The sequence below is a fragment of the Micropterus dolomieu genome, linkage group LG01, assembly GCF_021292245.1.
Source record: "Micropterus dolomieu isolate WLL.071019.BEF.003 ecotype Adirondacks linkage group LG01, ASM2129224v1, whole genome shotgun sequence".
In the NCBI taxonomy this organism is placed as follows: domain Eukaryota; kingdom Metazoa; phylum Chordata; class Actinopteri; order Centrarchiformes; family Centrarchidae; genus Micropterus; species Micropterus dolomieu.
In genome coordinates this window covers 20,891,440-20,909,284 of record NC_060150.1, presented here as the reverse complement: position 1 = coordinate 20,909,284, position 17,845 = coordinate 20,891,440, and positions in this window count along the sequence as shown.

Below are 17,845 nucleotides of genomic sequence, written 5' to 3'. Positions count from 1 at the left end.
AAAAAAAAAAAAAAAAAAAAAAAAAAAAAAAAAAAAGGGGGGGGGGGGGGGGTTTGAAGCCCATAGGGCTCAGTGAAGAGGTATCTTTCAAGCTGGGTTTTAAAGGTTATTATAGAGAAGGCAGAGTGGATGGCAGGAGGAAGCTTGTTCCAGAGTGATGGTGCACTGACACAGAACGTTCTGTCACCAAATATCCGGAGCCTGGAATTAGGGACAGCGAGCAGGTCCTTGTCAGAGGACCGCAGGGACCGTGACTGAGTGTAGGGATGGAGTAGATCTGTGAGGAACTGAGGTGCAAGTCCCTGGAGAGATTTGTACGTCAGTAGGAGGATTTTATATTTGATCTGGGACTTAACTGGCAGCCATTGGAGCTTCTTCAGGATGGGAGTGATGTGAAGTCCAAGTTTTGTGTGGGTGAGCATCCTAGCTGCAGAGTTCTGGACATACTGGAGTCTGTCAGTAGCCTTGCTGGGCAGAACGAACAGGATACCGTTACAATAGTCAAGTCTGGAGGTGATGAAGGAGTGGATGAGGGTCTCAGCTACAGAGTTGGAGAGGCACTGTTGGAGTCTGGAGATATTCTTACGATGGTAAAAGGCAGTTTTAGTAGTGTTTTTGATGTGCTGTTTGAAGGACAGGGTGTAGTCCATGATGATGCCCAGGTTGCGTACTTGAGGGGATGCAGAGATTGAGCAGCCATCCACATCCAGTGTGATGTCCCCAACCTTTTTGAGAAGTGACTGTGGGGCAAACACCATGAGTTCTGTTTTGTCTTTATTGAGTTTGAGGAGGTTACTGTCCATCCAGTTCTTGATGTCCTTCAGGCAGTTGATAAGCGGCACTGGTGGAAGGGGAGTAGATGACTTAGTGCTGATGTAGAGCTTGGTGTCATCAGCGTAGCAGTGGACGAGGAGTCCATGATTCCGGATGATCATCCCAAGAGGTAGCATGTAGATATTGAATAGTAGCGGGCCAAGCACCGATCCTTGAGGCACGCCGTGTGAGACAGGCGCCAATTCAGAGCAGATGCCCTTGAGGGTGATGTATTGTTGTCTGTTGGTGAGGTAGGATTGAAAGCAGGAATACACAGTACCAGTGAGGCCAATGAGTTTGGAGAGGCGAGTGAGAAGAATGGTGTGGGAGACTGTATCGAAGGCTGCAGAGAGGTCGAGTAGAATTAAGATGCTGACATGGCCAGAGTCAGCTGCCATGAGAAGGTCATTTGTGATTTTAATGAGGGCAGTTTCCGTGCTATGATGTGTCCTGAAGCCAGATTGAAATGGCTTTTAGAGGTTGTGATGTAGCATATGATGGTTGAGTTGGGCAGCCACAGCGCTTTCCAATAACTTGCATATAAAAGGTAGGTTGGAGATTGGGCGGAAGTGGTTTGGGTCATCTGGGTCCAGGCCAGCTGGTGGTGACCACCCCAGAGGCTGGGAGGCTATTCTGACATCCTGCAAAGAAATTTTAAACAGAAACTCTGCACAAACTCACAAGTTCAATGGATGCAAGAATTGTGAAGGTGATATCAAAGAAGCGGTCCCATGTTTACATGTAACTTGCCCTGTTAAGATGTGTTTGATTAAAATAGTTTTTGATTTCTGTAAATATGACCTCCTAAGGCCCTGATCAGACAGAAAGTGCTTTGCGGGTTTGAAAACATGAGGCACACAGCACTGCCTTTTTTGGTTGAATTTGGAAAAGAGCGGTGCGCTGCGGGTTTTTTAATGTTGTATTAACAGGAACTTGATCTAAACTCATAGGTCTGTGTCTTTTGTTGCTAAAAACATCTGCTTTAATAAAATAGACAAAAGGAGGGCGCTTGTAATGGCATTGTTTTGAGGGTGAGAGGTGTACAAACACGCAGGACACAGGGATACAGAGATCCGTGTGGGTACATGATACCCTCAAAAGAGGAGACACCGCTGGTAGTACCAACAGCTGGTCCAATAGCTTCGTCTTAATGAAGGTCGGTTCAAGGCTTATTTTAGGATGACTCGGGGACAGTTTGTTGGAGTCTCTGGACAATCCAAGCAACTGTAAACTTCCATCACCACAACCTCTATTCATTCGCTGTTCTGCTCATGGTTGAATTTTTTTCAACTACGTGTGCTCAGAGTGCGCCTTCGAAAAGTCAAGGTGCAGCAGGCGCCCAAAACGCGAGGCGCCCAAGGCGCATAAACAGCACGCACAACGCTCAGCGCCAATAGAATACAATTTAAAAAATGCGTTCTGTCTGATGCGGGCCTAATGCTGCAAGTTCAATAAATTACCATTTTCAGTTCTTTACAACCTATAAAATGTTTTGCAACTCTGTTCCAACTCTGTGCATAATAATTTGAAACAGTACATTTTGAGTTTTTTAGTTCGGAAAAAATAAAAGAAACCATGAAATTGGAGTTATACCGTAACGGTTGTTGACTTGAAAATTATACTATCATTTTCATTTCATTGGAAAATCAATGTAAAATATCATTTGCATAATAATTCTGAACGCGATGTACATCAGCATAAGAAATGCCCAGTTCAAAGTAAAGTCCAATAGGCTGATCTACACTGTAGCGTTGCGCTGGGAGAAGCCGAGTGACATAGCTATGACTCAGAAGGAGGAAAGAAGAAAAGTATTGCAGGAGAACATATTGCGAAGTAATGCTAAACATATTGCGAGAGAACACAATGTAGTCCTCAAACATATTCTCGCCCTGACCCTTAGGGGGGTCCGTATTAAATAAATCATGATAACACACTAACTAATTTATACAAAAGTCTGTATAAAAACTATGTAAAAAGATAGTAGGCAGGCTACTTAGTAGGCCAAACCTCTGTGACCTCTTAATCTGTGACCCTTACTGTCCATTAGTTTTGGAAGGTCAGCTAGCTGCTAGACAGCTCAGCATGGCGGCCTACCCACTCTCTGGACGAAGCCCTGCTGTTACCGAAAGAGCAGGAGTCGGACGAATCTGCTACTTCCATTCATGGGTCTCCCTGCTTCCCCCATTCCAACCCCCACTGTCACCTGGTTGTTGCCCGGGCCCAAGAGCTCACTTTACTGGCCGAAATGGCCGCCGTTCTCACTCTCAGCCAGATGGCTAAGCGAGATCTGGTCTGGCTGCGTTTCCCTCCCATCGAGCGGTACCAGGATGGTGCCATTACAGATCCGAGGGTTCTTTGGGCTCCTGTCTCCACCTACATTCCAATCACTAAGGTGGAGGGGTTCACGGATCTGGGGTTTTCTCAAGTCCCCCCTCTGAAGCCAAACCTCCCAACCTTCTTCGGCGTGAAGCCAGGACAGATGGTGGCCAGGCGGCGCGCTGTTCTGGCCTCCCCAGGAGCACAGTGGGTGGCCGTTTCGCTGATAAATCCTACCAATGTTCCTTTCAGAATTCTGCCTCTGCCAACAATACGGCTCTGATAGCCTCCTCCTTCACTAAGCTGGCAGCAAACTCCACCACCATGACAGAGTTGGAGAAGAAGGAGATCAGCAAGAGGGCCAACGTGCAGTAAGGCCTGTGTGTTGTCCCACGGGCAGTGGTGACAGCTCTGTCGATCATGAAGCTTCTGTGCCTCATGTCGGGTGCTCACATGGTGGTCCCCCTGGGCCTCCTGCACATGAGAAGGCTGCAGCAGTGGTTCATCCGCGTGCGTGTCGACCCAGTGAGACAGAGACGGTGCCTGATCGCTGTTCCTCTGTCTGTGGTTTTGAATCTGGCCTACTGGCAGGCATTTTGGGAGGCGAAGGCCAGGTCTCAACGTTGTGTATATACAAGGTGCGGACGTATGAGAGGCCCACGCAGTGGGTGGGCGTAGACAACTTTTCTCAGTGCCGTGCAGGGCACGGAGGAGTAAACCCAATAGCGATAACCTTAGAGGGCTGCGCCTATACTCATAGACTCTGGAGTTACCGTTCTCCTTTCCCCACACGCACACACTTCACCTCTGCTGCAATCACACCAGCATACCCAGCCTCTTTCTGTCTCTCTCTACCTGTATGTTGACTTTATCCATCAGCTGTAGGCTTCGTTTTATAAAGTCACCTAAAACACATACAGTACCTGGGCAGCCTGCCAAAGTAAAGTCTTTATGTGGGAAACACTGTCAGATTTTCATTTCAGCGCTCAAATTTTTTGAAGGCCTTTATACTAGGTATTTCTCTGTCTGCCTCACTAAACTGGAACACATAACTTACAGCAGATACAAATGAATTTCCTCCTGCTCTACAGCAACCTAACCAACAGGCTAATCCAACCACCTACACAGTCTAATTCAATGGAGGTTGCTCACCGTTAGCTTGTTCCTTCACGTTTCACGTAGTCTCTTCAAATATGTGAAGTTGCCTGAAACGTCAAAGTTCACCTTCAGGAATGAGATTGGTTGGATGAGGGAGAGAACATTAAGGTAAGTCAATCAGAGGCAGACAGGGAAAAAAATGCAGGTGACATGACACAGATGACTCGCAGATACTTTGATCATGACCCCCTGAAAACTTGCAGATCTATGATTCATGTGAATTACCTATTTCGAGATTTAAAAAAAAAGATATTTTCGCTGAATTTTGCACCCCTGTATCCCCCCTGGGATTTGACTGAATATGGAATTTTGACAGGTAAACACATTTTTTAAATCTTTTAAAATTCTTAGCCTGCATTATGATAAGGACAGATGGTGAAGATGGAGTGTAGCTATTGTGCGTAAGCTGTCACTGACTTTATTTCCAGACTTTGTTCATTTTCACAGTCCATATGTGCAGGTGGTGAAGAGTCGAGGTAATAATTTCAATTTTCAATTTCAATTTCAGTTTTATTGGTGGATAGCCCCTTGAGATGCAGCATCTCGTTTTCAAGAGGGTTCAAAAGGCAGATCTGTATGTGCGCCACCGCTCTGTGGATTGGCAGCACAGTGTGTTCACTGCAGCAATTTCACACACAAAAACTATACACTAAAATAATATAGACTTTCCTTAATCCTGCTGCCTGCCTATCCATATCTTGACATCATCCTGACATTTCAACAGCTGCCGTGCTCCACAACTGACCATAAGTATCAGCAGCTACAGTCCCTCTTTGCTCCGGTATTGCAGAGGGGTGGGTAATGTGATGGTGAGACGGCGCTGATTAAATATTGAGCGGAATTTGATTTAATGAGATTTTAGTTGGCCTATATATTTTACAATTTAAATTCCCCTCACATTTTCACCATCTGGCATTGCTGGTTCCCGTGTCTGAAAAACTAGCATGAGCTCTATGCATGGGTGAAAGGATGCGTAGAAATCTGCACATTTTTCCCTCTAGAAGTGTTCCTTAAATCCAGATGTTTGCGGTAAAATATGCTTACACACATTTCAAATATGCGTACACACATTTCACCGCTGTTTAGGACACCTTTTTGTCCATAGCAATCTTTGTAAATGAGGCCAGGGTGTTTTGAGAGTTAAAAGCAACTGGCACTATCAAAAAGATCCACAAACATCAGAAAAGCATTTGAAAGTTGGCTAAGCAAAAAATTTGTTTTTACTGGGAAACAGCAACTTTGCTAGGCGTATTTTTGAAATTTGGTAATAGCAAGTGTTTTCCCCTGCCTGTATTTATGCTGAGCTAAGCTAAAGTTCTAATGCAGGGGTCAGCAGCCCCTCTCTTGTGGATCCCTGACTTTGTCAAAGAAATTAGCCTTAAAAACTTAGAATATAAATTAGCCTGTAAAAACTTAGCGGCAAGGTTACGGACCCCCGGGTGAGGCTGCCCCTGTAACTGCCTTTCACAGAGCAGCACACAACCACGTACAAACGCACACTCCTGTCTATCTGTTTCCACCAGATTTGGTACACTTTTCACTTCTGATTTAGTCCCAGCAGCTCTAATATGGCTTCTATTAGTGCCCGTGCACTACCTTTCCCTTTTAATATCTCAGAATGGCCAGATCACCCTCTCAAAGTGACCCCTTTCTCTGTTTTTTTCCCTCTACCTATCACATTGATGGAAATTAGATGCCACTCCTCCAGCCATGCCTGTCTCCTGTTTAATTGGCGTTTGATATTCTGAGGTTGTCATTTCAAGAGGGAGAACAAGGGGTTGCCATTCATTGTGGCTGCTGTAAAGGGAGGGGGGGAAGTGTCACTCAGTCTGATGGCTCTGTAATGTGTTTTGGGTTACAGACACTCCTGAGCCATCTGTCAGTTAGCTTAGCCCTCCATCTTTTCCCTTATTTACTGAGATTTCATTTAGCCACCCCATCCATCAGCAAAATGCTGTCCTCTTAAACCTTTCACTTATAAGCCGACTGGTTTTCCAGGACATGCAGAGGTATAAGTGGAAATTTTTGAAATGTTCTCACCCCGCCTCCCGCCAAATACTCCACATCACTGCCAGCACCGCTCAGATATTAGATCAAAAATACATTTGAAGAAAACTTTATATTTTCAAGGGCAAGTGAAAGTCTTCAGTACATGCAGAGTTCCATATTAAGGGGGGGAGGAGGGGGCAAATGATCGTTGTTTTTAGTGGTGCGCATTCATGCCATAAGATGGTCATTTAGAAATTGCATTCTGTGAAAATGCAGTGTGACTCCAAATTAAACAGTGAATAAACATGTCATCTTCTCCCTCTATAAAAGCCCAGAGTGATGTTGCCCACTCTTCAAGGCAGACTGTTAAACAGCCGTTTTGAGTTCTGCTTGAGCTATCAAACAATTTTATGCAATAAAGCACGCGCCCATTGCTTGTCCATATTTGTATCATTTCTTTCAAAATTATCTAAATTTTTCTTGAATTAAAAAGTAGTTGGGGCAAGTTCATCTACATAATGTTATTTATTGTCCTCCTCTTTACCTTCATGGACTTCCATCTAGTACGGCCATCTAGTAGAATATCATATCAAAATAAATTACAGTGGAAAGCACAGAAAATCTCTTAATATGTAAAAGGTACAAGCTTTGTGTGTGAATGGGTGAATGTGACATGAGTGGATGTAAGACTAGAAAGGTGCTATAAGTACAGTCTATTCTTGACCCTATACCTCCTCACCCTCTTCAATCTATTAGTCCTGACCTCTTTCCTTTCCTCATCTACCTCATCAATACCTCTTAGATGGTCGTTTGCCTAACGCTCAAAAAGCAGCAGTTCCTCTCTTTTAACAATATCCACATTCAACCTTTCTGATGTAAAGAATTACAAACCTGTCAATGAGCAGTATTTGACACAGTGAACCACCAGATCCTCCTCTCCATCCTCCAGGAAGTGGGAGTCTAAGGCTCTGCACTCTCTCTGTTCACATCCTACCACAAGGACCGCACTTACAGTGGCGGCCAGTCAGAATTGGGGACCAGTTCCCAGCCAACTGACAGCCATTGGGAGTCTCCCCACTGGCACTGGTTTCCTGACAGGATGTGTCTAGATTCAACTGTAAACATGCCCAGTCATTCAATGGCAGGGTGTCACCATTAGGTGGCGCTTCCTTCATAAAACACATTCACACATACAAATGTATGATGGCCAACAGAACATTGCAGTCATGTTTCTTTGTTTAGACCATAGTTTGTACAGGATGTTTCCCAAACTATACCTTCAATTATGTTTACTCTAGTTGTCAGTATTAATTATTCACATATTTTAACGGCATGAACGCTGATTTCACCCTCACGTTTCCCCTTAAAGACATTAGGTTTGGGGCATCATTTTAGACAAAACGGGCCTTTCACCCAGAAGACTGCTGTTCATTTCCCATGTGAAACCAATATCAATCAATAATCAACAATGACTTGTTATTAACGTTTAATCTACATAACTTAACCCCAAACCAGGATCTTTTCCTAAACATGACCAAGTAGCTTTGGTGGCTAAATCTAATCAAAATGCTACTGTTTCACAACAGTAATGCGTTTATTATTGTTACCATTATGGTGAAGGTCCCTCCTGCATGTCCAAAACTCATAAAATGTGAAATGTATGTTACTTAAGTTAAAAAGAACTCAAATGTAGAAGAAACACTACTTCAAAAACTTGATTATTAATTTGGACATTCTCTTCAGAAGGAAGAGAATAATTTCCATAGATTGCATGTCTCCTGCTTCAAAGAAAACACACAGACTGTTGTGGTGGCAGCCTGGCTGACGGTGAGTGTCCTGTTTATTTTTCCTTTTTTCCTACCATTCTGTTTTCCCGTGTTTTGCCTGCCCCTCTGTGTCTCCTCCTCTTCCCCTGCTTGTGTTCTCGATGGGTGTTTCTCAAAACCAAGAATGCAAAGAATGGACTTGGGAAGAACATTCTTGCCAGTCGTTCTTGGAAGAATGAACTTGCAATGTCACAAGCACACAAAACACTGCTGACGGTTTGAGACGATGCATTCTTGCTGGTATTGCGCAATACCCCCAGCACAGAGGCCGTCTGCATGCTCTAATTATTATTATAACAGCCAGGCTTTATCCCCCAAAACAAAAATCTCAGAATCGGGTTTATTGTAGGTTTTAACTTATCAAGATATATTTGCACATAAAAATTATATAAAATAAAAGCAAATACTATGACCACAACTCTACTGTACACTAGCAATGTAATGTCTAATATAATAATAATATTAATAATAATAAATAAAAAGCAAAGACAGTCCCCTTTCATACTATTTCTGATAATTTTATAATAATAAGTTTCACAAGACCATATTTTTTTAGTACATTACCATTTTTCTGTACATCATCGAGATGTCTCTTGATTTCAGTTCAAATCTTACAAAATTACTCAGAATGTAATGACAGAATAACAGCGATACGAACATTAAAACTATCATACTGCTGTGGGTCTTTACTCTGCCGTTGTTGCTGGACTCTGCTGTGTTGGCTGCAGTGGTCTGCGTGTCTGAGGGCACTGTGAGCTGATCTGGCCAGCTGGCTCGTTAGAATACCCCCAGGGGCTGGTTCGTCACAACTCCGAAAATGTTTGAGCACATTTTAGATTCGCCATCATTTTTGCTAAAACTGCCAATATTCGACATCTAAATGTTACGCCCCTGGAAATGGGGAGGAATAATCACGAGCGTGAAAAGAGATGTTTCCTCAGCGAGAACTTTTACTCTAATAATAATCTTTTACAAAAATAAACAGTACATACAATTTATACAGCAAAAGGCTTAGGTGTAGAGAATGCGCATACTTTACCTGAGACGGACTGGTAACCTATAATAACAACAAAACTGAAGTCCTATGAGATTAACATATTACAACAAAATCCAAATTAGTAGACACAGTAATTAAGCATACAGAAAGTAATCCGCCATTAAATAGCAGGTAAATAGCTTAGTGTATAAACAGGCAACTGTGTCCTCACACATTAGCAAAACTACTTTATACTTCTGTTAACACGCTTTATAATGTTACTGTTACCACAAAATAGCTCTGTAAACTCTTACACAAGTCACCAAAGTGCATGAAACATCTCTACAATAGTGCAAAATATACCACAATGAGCGTACATGTGTATTCACAGTTGACACAAAATGGCGAAGCTCTGCACGGCTACGGGTCGGTCAGTGCTCTTTAGCAGGGAGTTAGCTAACACACGCACGACAAAACATAGTTATAACTTACTCAAAATGTCACACAAACACGCTTGAAATCTCTTTGACATGTTAGTGGATTATTACAATCATGCTAACTCTGTTTAACAACGACAACATACCTGGAAATGGGGGAGAAATAATCACGAGCGTGAAAAGAGATGTTTCCTCAGCGAGAACTTTTACTCTAATGAGGAAAATACCGCTACATCCCCAGGCATGTGGGCAGAGATGGAAGGTGTCAGTCTCCAGATCCTAGTTCAAGATCACCTCATAGATCGTAAATTAACACTTTTTAATCGCAAATTACACGATCAACAACAAATTAAACAATGTAAGATAAACCACTTTTTAACGTTTTAACCCTTTTTAAATCAGATAACATATTTTGACTATATAACCCAATTTTATGGTTTTAGGCCATTCTTATTAACTTCTGCAGAATGTATTACTGTATTAATGTATTTTTAACATCAGCACATTTCAGCATCACAGACCATGAATTTACTATATTTAATTATCTTATGCTCAGGTTATTAATATATTCTAACTCATTCACATTCTCTCCTCCAAAATAAATGTCGTCCCGACATGAAACCAACCATTTTCTGTCATATCAAACAGTCTCTTATGAACTTGACTTGAGAGATCCTCTCCTGCAAGCTGATGCTTTAACCAAAGTACGAGGGTCACAGTTCAAATACAGTCAACAGTCCATATTCACACAGTCCATAGCTGTTGATTTGCCACTGTATAAACAGTCTTTAAAGCAGTCTTTCCACATACTCTTGATCAACAGTCCATCGGTGTCAATGATCTATATGAACAGTCTGTGAATCAGGCCATGAATTGTCTATGGTGACAGTCTGCAAGCAGTTTATAGTTCTAGGCAACGTGTTAATGCTGTAGATTCATGTTTGTCGCAGTCCATACATACATGGTGGTTGAAAGTAGTATGGGTGTAGCGGTGGCATCCAGGGGACTAATCCTAGTCCAGGATTGACAGGTAACAGCTGCGATGGTGGCTGAATACTGTAGCAGGAAGGAACGCCAAGCTGATCGTAGGTTATGCGTCTTGGTGGGCGTCTCTCTCTTGGTGGTAGCTGGAAGGTCAGTTCCTCAGGTTCGGCAGCAGCATTTGATGAAGGAGAGGCACTTGGATGAGTGATCATCAGGCAGATTCTCAGTAGGTAAGTTTGTTTCCTCACCAGGCAGATTTTCAACAGGCGTGTTGAGCTCCTCCAGCTACTCTCCAGCAAAACGATGTACTGGCGGCGTAGCAGGGACTGACACTCTCAGACTTACTGGTGGGGGCCTGTATTCAGGCTCCATCTCTGGTCCAGCACATCTCTTGTTTGATCCTGCAGGCGATACAGGGGCCAGTGGCTTATAATGAAGGTCATATTCATCCCCACTATCTTCATCAGACTCTTGAGGCTCAGATGCGTGCTGGAGCCTCGTTTTCTGTTTACCTTTGTTCTCTTTAGTTCCTTCTAGTTGTGTCTCAAAAGGTAAGTGGTCACAGGACATAAGCAAGTTCCTGTGCAGGACCCTGGAACGTCCCTTACCCTTTTCTGGTCTCACTTCATAAATCGGAATCTCAGATCCCATTTGTCTCACTACTGTGTGAACTGTGTCCTCCCAATAATCACCCTGAGTTTCCCTGGGCCTCCTCTTGGTGTCAGGTTTTTGATCAGGACGCGCTCACCAGACTGTAGCACTGAACTCCTGATTTTTGTGTCATAGTACTCCTTTACTCCTTTCAGCAGCCTTTTGAGCATGCTCATTTGCAATGGCATATGCTTCTTCCATTCCTTGTTTCCATTTCTCCATGTACTCTCGCTGGATGCTGGAACTTGACTCTGCATACAAGCCAAAAAGCATATCAACTGGAAGCCTTGGTGATCTCCCAAACAGAAGGTAGAATGGTGAATAACCTGTCACTTCACAACGGGTACAGTTATAGGCATTTTGTTCAGAGACTCCTTCCAGTTTTATTTCTGTGACTCAGTCAATGTTTTAAGCATTTGCAACAATGTCCTGTTCATTCGCTCCACTTTCCCATTCCCCATGGGATGGTAGGGTGTCGTTCTGGACCCGGCCATGTCACTGAGTTTCTGTAACTGAAAGAAAAGCTGATTTTCAAATTCACCCCCTTGATCATGGTGGATACGGGAGGGGAACCCAAACTTCAGGGCAAAGTCATTGAAGATGAGATTTGCAGCAGTTTTTCCTGACATTAAGGTGATGGCATATGCTTGCGCAAAACGTGTGAAATGATCAACAATAACAAGGGTGTACTCGTATCCACCTTTGCAGCTGTCGAGATGGAGAAAATCAATACATACCAGTTCAAAGGGCTGTGTTGTCACAATATTGGTCAAGGGAGCTCTTGTTTCGTGGCATGGCTTTTTCTGCTTGAGACAAGTACAGGCTTTAGCCACATAGTGGTCAATGTCGGAATGCACATACGGCCAAAAGAAGCGATCACGTACCAGAGAAACTGTGCGGTCAACACCTTGATGTCCCATGTTATTGTGCAGTTCCTCAAGCACTGTTTGTTTGTATTGCTCTGGTAGGACCAACTGCTTGCGAGAAGTTGTGGCCTAGTGTAAAATGCCATCACTATCTATTGTCAGTTTATCCCATTCTCTAAACAGGCATCTTGTCTTTGGGTTGAGTGCTTTTAGTCCCCTAAGTGACAGTTTGGAATCTGACAGTTTACAATCTAACACAGGACGGATGACTGGGTCGGACATTTGTGCCCTTCTTAACCGGTATGGGGCTGATTGATGCAGTGGCTGCATCATCTTCAACTGAGACTTCAGTTGAGACTGAGATTTCTTCTCTGCTGTTGTCAAGGTGCGAGAGCCGTAAGCAATGACTCTAAGCTTGCCATCTTGCTTTTGATACAGTACTGCTCCCAAGCCTTGGTGAGATGCATCAGTGTATACAACGAATGGTTGACTAAAATCAGGGAAACCTAACACTGGTGGGTGAAGCAAACAGTCAATCAGCTGTTCCAGGGCCTGTTGGTGCTCATCAGTCCATGTGATCGACTTATTTGAGGGCACAACATGACTTACTTTCTTGATTTTTGTCTTCTTTGGCTTGTCACATACTTCAATTGGATCTGCTTTAAGGAGGTCATACAGACAGCTGGCTTTTCTGGAAAAGTCTTTGATGTATTTGTATTGTCTGTAATAGGTGAGTAGACCAAGCATTTTCCTGAGCTGGCCCACAGTTTTTGGTCTGATGTCTTTCAATGCTCTAACTACTTCAAAATCAGCTGGATCTACTCTGCTGCCCTCTACTGAGACTATCCTGCCCAAATAACGGACTTCAGGTTTAAAGAGGTCACACTTACTTGGCTTGAGTTTGATGCCATGCTCTCTGAGGTGTTGCAACACTTTTCTTACATCGTTCACATGACTGTAAATGCTCCGTACTTGTATAGCCATGTTATCCACACACTCCTCCATACAAGATTGAAAAGCTGCAGGGGCGTTCATGAGGCCGAATGGCATGTGTATCCACTCAAAGTCCCCACGGGGTAACAAAAGCTGTTATTGGTCTGTTTTCTTCAGAGATAAATCCCTGGTGGTAAGCTTTTCCCTGGTCTAGAAGAGAGAACCAGGAATTACCACCCAAACTGTCCATGATGTCTTGGACCTTAGGTATAGGCTGGCGGTCAGGATGGGTCTTCCTGTTCAGATCCCTATAGTCTATCCACAACCGGAGGGTGGCGTCCTTATTCCTGACGCACACGACAGGTGAAGAGTATGAAGAGTTAGATTTTCTGACCCAGCCCTGTGCTATTAGATCATGGAGGTAGCCCTTCATCTCCTGGTACAGGGGCCTAAGCACTGCTGAGTAGGTGTGTTTGACTGGTTCAGTGTCTTTGAGAGAAAGTCATTTGTAATCTTTCAATGCAGCCAATAACATTGTCTGATCTTGAGAAGGAATGACACTCTTCTCTAAGCATCTGTTGAACTACCTGCCTCTGACTCTCATTTAGGTGACTCAAATCAGAAATGGATTTAGTGATGAAATAACGTACAAAAATAGTACAAAACATTCTGTTGTTCGTCTCTCTCAGCTTCTTTCAGCTCCTTGCTTGAATGCTGAAATGAATACTGGGATATCTCTGCCGTCAAGTTCACACAAGTTACCAACCGATGCATCCTCAGTGAAATAGGCGTGTCAAGAACACTTACGGGATTTTTAACCGCTTGGGACAGAAGAGATGACGTTTCACAAGAACACAAGTACAGACAAGAACACAGATTGAGAAAGGCCCCCCTCTCTCTCTCCACTCCTGAGCCTAGCTGACGATTCACACCTGCACCTCATCAGCAGCCTCCTCTGCCTGCCACACCTGCCAGCAATCAACTCCATCTCCGCCAGTATATCTACCCCGGTTCTCCACACAATCTCCGCTTGATTGTCGTTGCTCCTGACTTGGTGCCACTGCGTTACTCAAGCTTCTTAGAATCCTCCAGAATCTCTTTTTCCCTGTTTTCTGTTTCCCTGTGATTAACCCTGTCGGTCTGCCTTTTCCCCAGGTTCACTCACCTCCATCCCTTGTCATGTCAGCTGGGCTCGCCTACCTGCCCTCTCCCCTCATCTGCCTGCCACCACACCCCTTCTCCCATCCCTCCGGTCAGTTCTCCTGGGCCTCCTCTCCTTCTCTGTCCTCTGATCCCCTCGGCTACCTCGCCTCAGCCTCCTCTACCCCACCTGCTCCTTGGTCCTCCGTGCCCGCATTCCCAGGCGTTCACCTCTCCTGCATCTCCCCTCCCTCAGCCCTTTCGCCCTTAATAAAACCTGTTTAATCCTGAGCGTTGCGTTTGGGTCCGTTCTGTCCTGACTCACAACACAGACAACTTCTTACTGATTAAATGAGGGTATTCATTTATAGCTAAATACTTAATTAATGATGAATAAAGAAATCTAACAAGCACACCAGATGAACAGTAGATATTGTGATTAAATAAACCTGACATTATTGGTAGTGTTAAGTATGTGATGGTGAAATACAACCACAAGACGTGGTGACGAAGTGATGGCGCAATGGATAAGACACATGCCTTTGGTGTAAGAGACCTGGGTACAATTCCCCACAGTGACCCATCTACCATTGTGTCCCTGAGCAAGACACTTAACCACTAGCTGCTCCAGAGGCATGTGACCTCTGACATGTATAGCAATTGTAAGTTGCTTTGGATAAAAGTGTCAGCTAAAAGAATAAATGTAACGAATTGCTAGGATACTTTTCTTTAAATGGGAATTAATATATTTTATTCAAAATCAGCTCTTTATCACAGCAAAAACCGTGGTTCAACCTACTGTTCTGTAGAAACTGGTCCAGCAGTCTGGTTTCAGGGCCGACGGCAGAGATCCAGGCCGAGATGTTGTGTCTCATCTCTGGAGGATGCAGGATTCAAAGCAACTTCTCTCTCTAACCTTTGTTGCATTAGAACACCGAGAAAGTTTCTTTTAAAGTTGGCAGGGCTCCACCAGTTCCGGTACAGTTATGAGCTGTTCTTCAGGATGTCAAGTTGGCTTTGTCGAATAAAATATCTGACTACACTAACTTCTTAAGCTAGGCTTCTAATTCTGTTGGCTAGATAAGCTAAACACAGAAATAGCATGCTATAACTGTGGTAGGGTACAAAAACAACGTGAAACAGAATTTCAGTTGAGGCATTCAAAGACTTGCTGAGAGAATAGTTAAATTGTGTGCTAACTTTAAATGAGGCACATAAGCTTGTAAGATATCTAAGAAAACTAAAGACAACAGGTGTGAGCTCCAAGTTGACTGAGGGTCAGCCTAAACCTAGGATTACTGTGGAGCTCTTTTTTTAAGCTAACCAAAGGAGGAGGAGTTTTTGGACATGGAGGAATGCTTTTGCTATATTTCTTGGGGTGCTTCTCAAGTCTCTTAATTACATCCACGTTTCCCTCACTTGCGTCTGTTCCAGGAGAGAAGGGACAAGGAAATATGTTTTTAGAGACATGGGGACGTCCTTTCCTCTGAAGCGTCACATGAAGCGATGTCCGTTTCTGATGACGGCGGCAGCTGATCACAGCTGGATCAGCTGTCAGTCAGCTCTGTAGAGACTTGATGGAGTTTGTGTCTGCACACATGTGCGCTGTTCTGATACTAAAAGTCTCAGTTATCAGTGCACAGCAGCATGATTCTCTCTGTAGCTGTTACCTGTTTAACAAACACCTACACATGAATAATTATACGTTTCTGTCTTGCGCTTTTATTTAGCGCATCGGCTTTCATTCATAGCCTACCTTCATCAGCTGATGAGCGGCCTTATTTTCCTTTGCTTGCTTCATTAGAGTCTTAAGTGCAGTTTAGTGACTTGTCCGACTCCTAACTTGTTTACTATGTTTTATAGTTGCCTATTTGGACTAAACGACCAGCCTCACATGTGACTGAAAATACATTATGTAAAACATGTTTCTTGCTGACAGACTCTCTGACTCTCTCTGACTAAGTTGATGGAAGAAATAAAAGAAAAAGAAAATCTTTTTAATATGCTAAATGAAGAAAGTTGTATGGGGCTTTTGTTGTTCAGACCTACGATGAACTCCGGTTTTAACTAGACAGTGAATCTTAAAACAAATCAAATATAGCCTAACTCTGTGCAGTGATGCACTTGAGTTTAATGTTATCTGTCATGATGTATCAGATTAGTCCAATAAGATGCAGCGTCCAATCAACATAATAGCTACCAAGGGCGTGTCGGTCAGTAAAAGACTTCCACGAAGGATGCACTGGTGTATCCTCGCTCATAGCTCCTCAGAGAGCAAAGAAGAGCTTTGGGACTGCCTACAAGATGGCGGAGTGGAACAACTTCCGGTTCAAAGAGGATCGAGGAGTGAGGAAACTATGACTTGAGAAGCACCCTTGGTCTTAAGGGACAGGATGTGTGGAACCAAGGTGGTTTTTGTCAGTTTCTTGACTGATGTGATGATATGTATTCATATACATACCAAAACTATGGTAAATCAATCCTGATCCAAAACATAAAAATAACAGTGATTATGAGAAAGGGTTTACCAACAGCCATTTCTTCATTTCATTCACCTTAGACTCTACTACTACACTGTTAAAAAAGAAAATGTGAAAAAACGGAAATATTCCGGCAGCTGGGGTGCCAGAAAAATACTGTTACATAACAGTAAATAACCAACTTGTAAAAGAACGGAAATATTCTGGCAGCTGGGGCGCCGGAAAAATACTGTAAAATAACAGTAAATAACCAACTCGTAAAAGAACGGAAATATTCCGGCAGCTGGGGCGCCAGAAAAATACCGTAAAATAACAGTAAATAACCCACTCGTAAAAATACGGTAATATTCCATAATGACAAAATCTTGTGCAATTTGTGGGGATTTTATTGTTTAATTAAGAACATATAAACCTTTAAATATAGTTGAACACTGCTATAATACAAATAATCAAGCTTAAAATTTATAGTAGAGTGCTGCTTTTAATTGAGTTTTATTATATAATTTCACATAAAAATCTTGTTAATGTAATCAATATATATGTAAAAAAGAATGCTACAACACCCGCAAATACTAGATTTTCCTTTAATAAAAATGTTAAAATACTGTTCTAAAACTGGTAATCAGCTGTGTGTGTGTGTGTGTGTGTGTGTGTGTGTGAGATCATTGGACTTTTGGACCATTCTTCTAGTTCTTCTAGAAGGGCATTTGTGAGGTCAGGGACAGATGTTGGATGAGAAGGCCTGGCTCGCAGTCTACGCTCTAATTCATCCCAAAGGTGTTCTATCGGGTTGGGGTCAGGACTGTGCAGACCAGTCAAGTTCTCCACACCAAACTTGCTTATCCATGTCTTTCTGGACCTTGCTTTGTGCACTGGTGCGCAGTCATGTTGGAACAGGAAGGGGCCATTCCCAAACTGTTTCCACAAAGCTGGGAGCATGAAATTGTTTTGGTATGCTGAAGCATTAACAGTTCCTTTCACTGGAACTAAGGGGCCAAGCCAAACCCCTGAAAAACACCCCCACACCAAACTTTACACACTTGGCACAATGCAGTCAGGCCAATACCATTCTCTTTGCAACCGCCAAACCCAGACTTATCCATCAGATTGCCAGACAGAGAAGCGTGATTCGTCACTCCAGAAAACACGTCTCCACTGCACTAGTGTTTAGTGGTGGAGTGCTTTTCACCATGTATCCGACGCTTTGCATTGCACTTGGTGATGTAAGGCTTGGATGCAGCTGCTCGGCCATGGAAACCCATTCCATGAAGCTCTC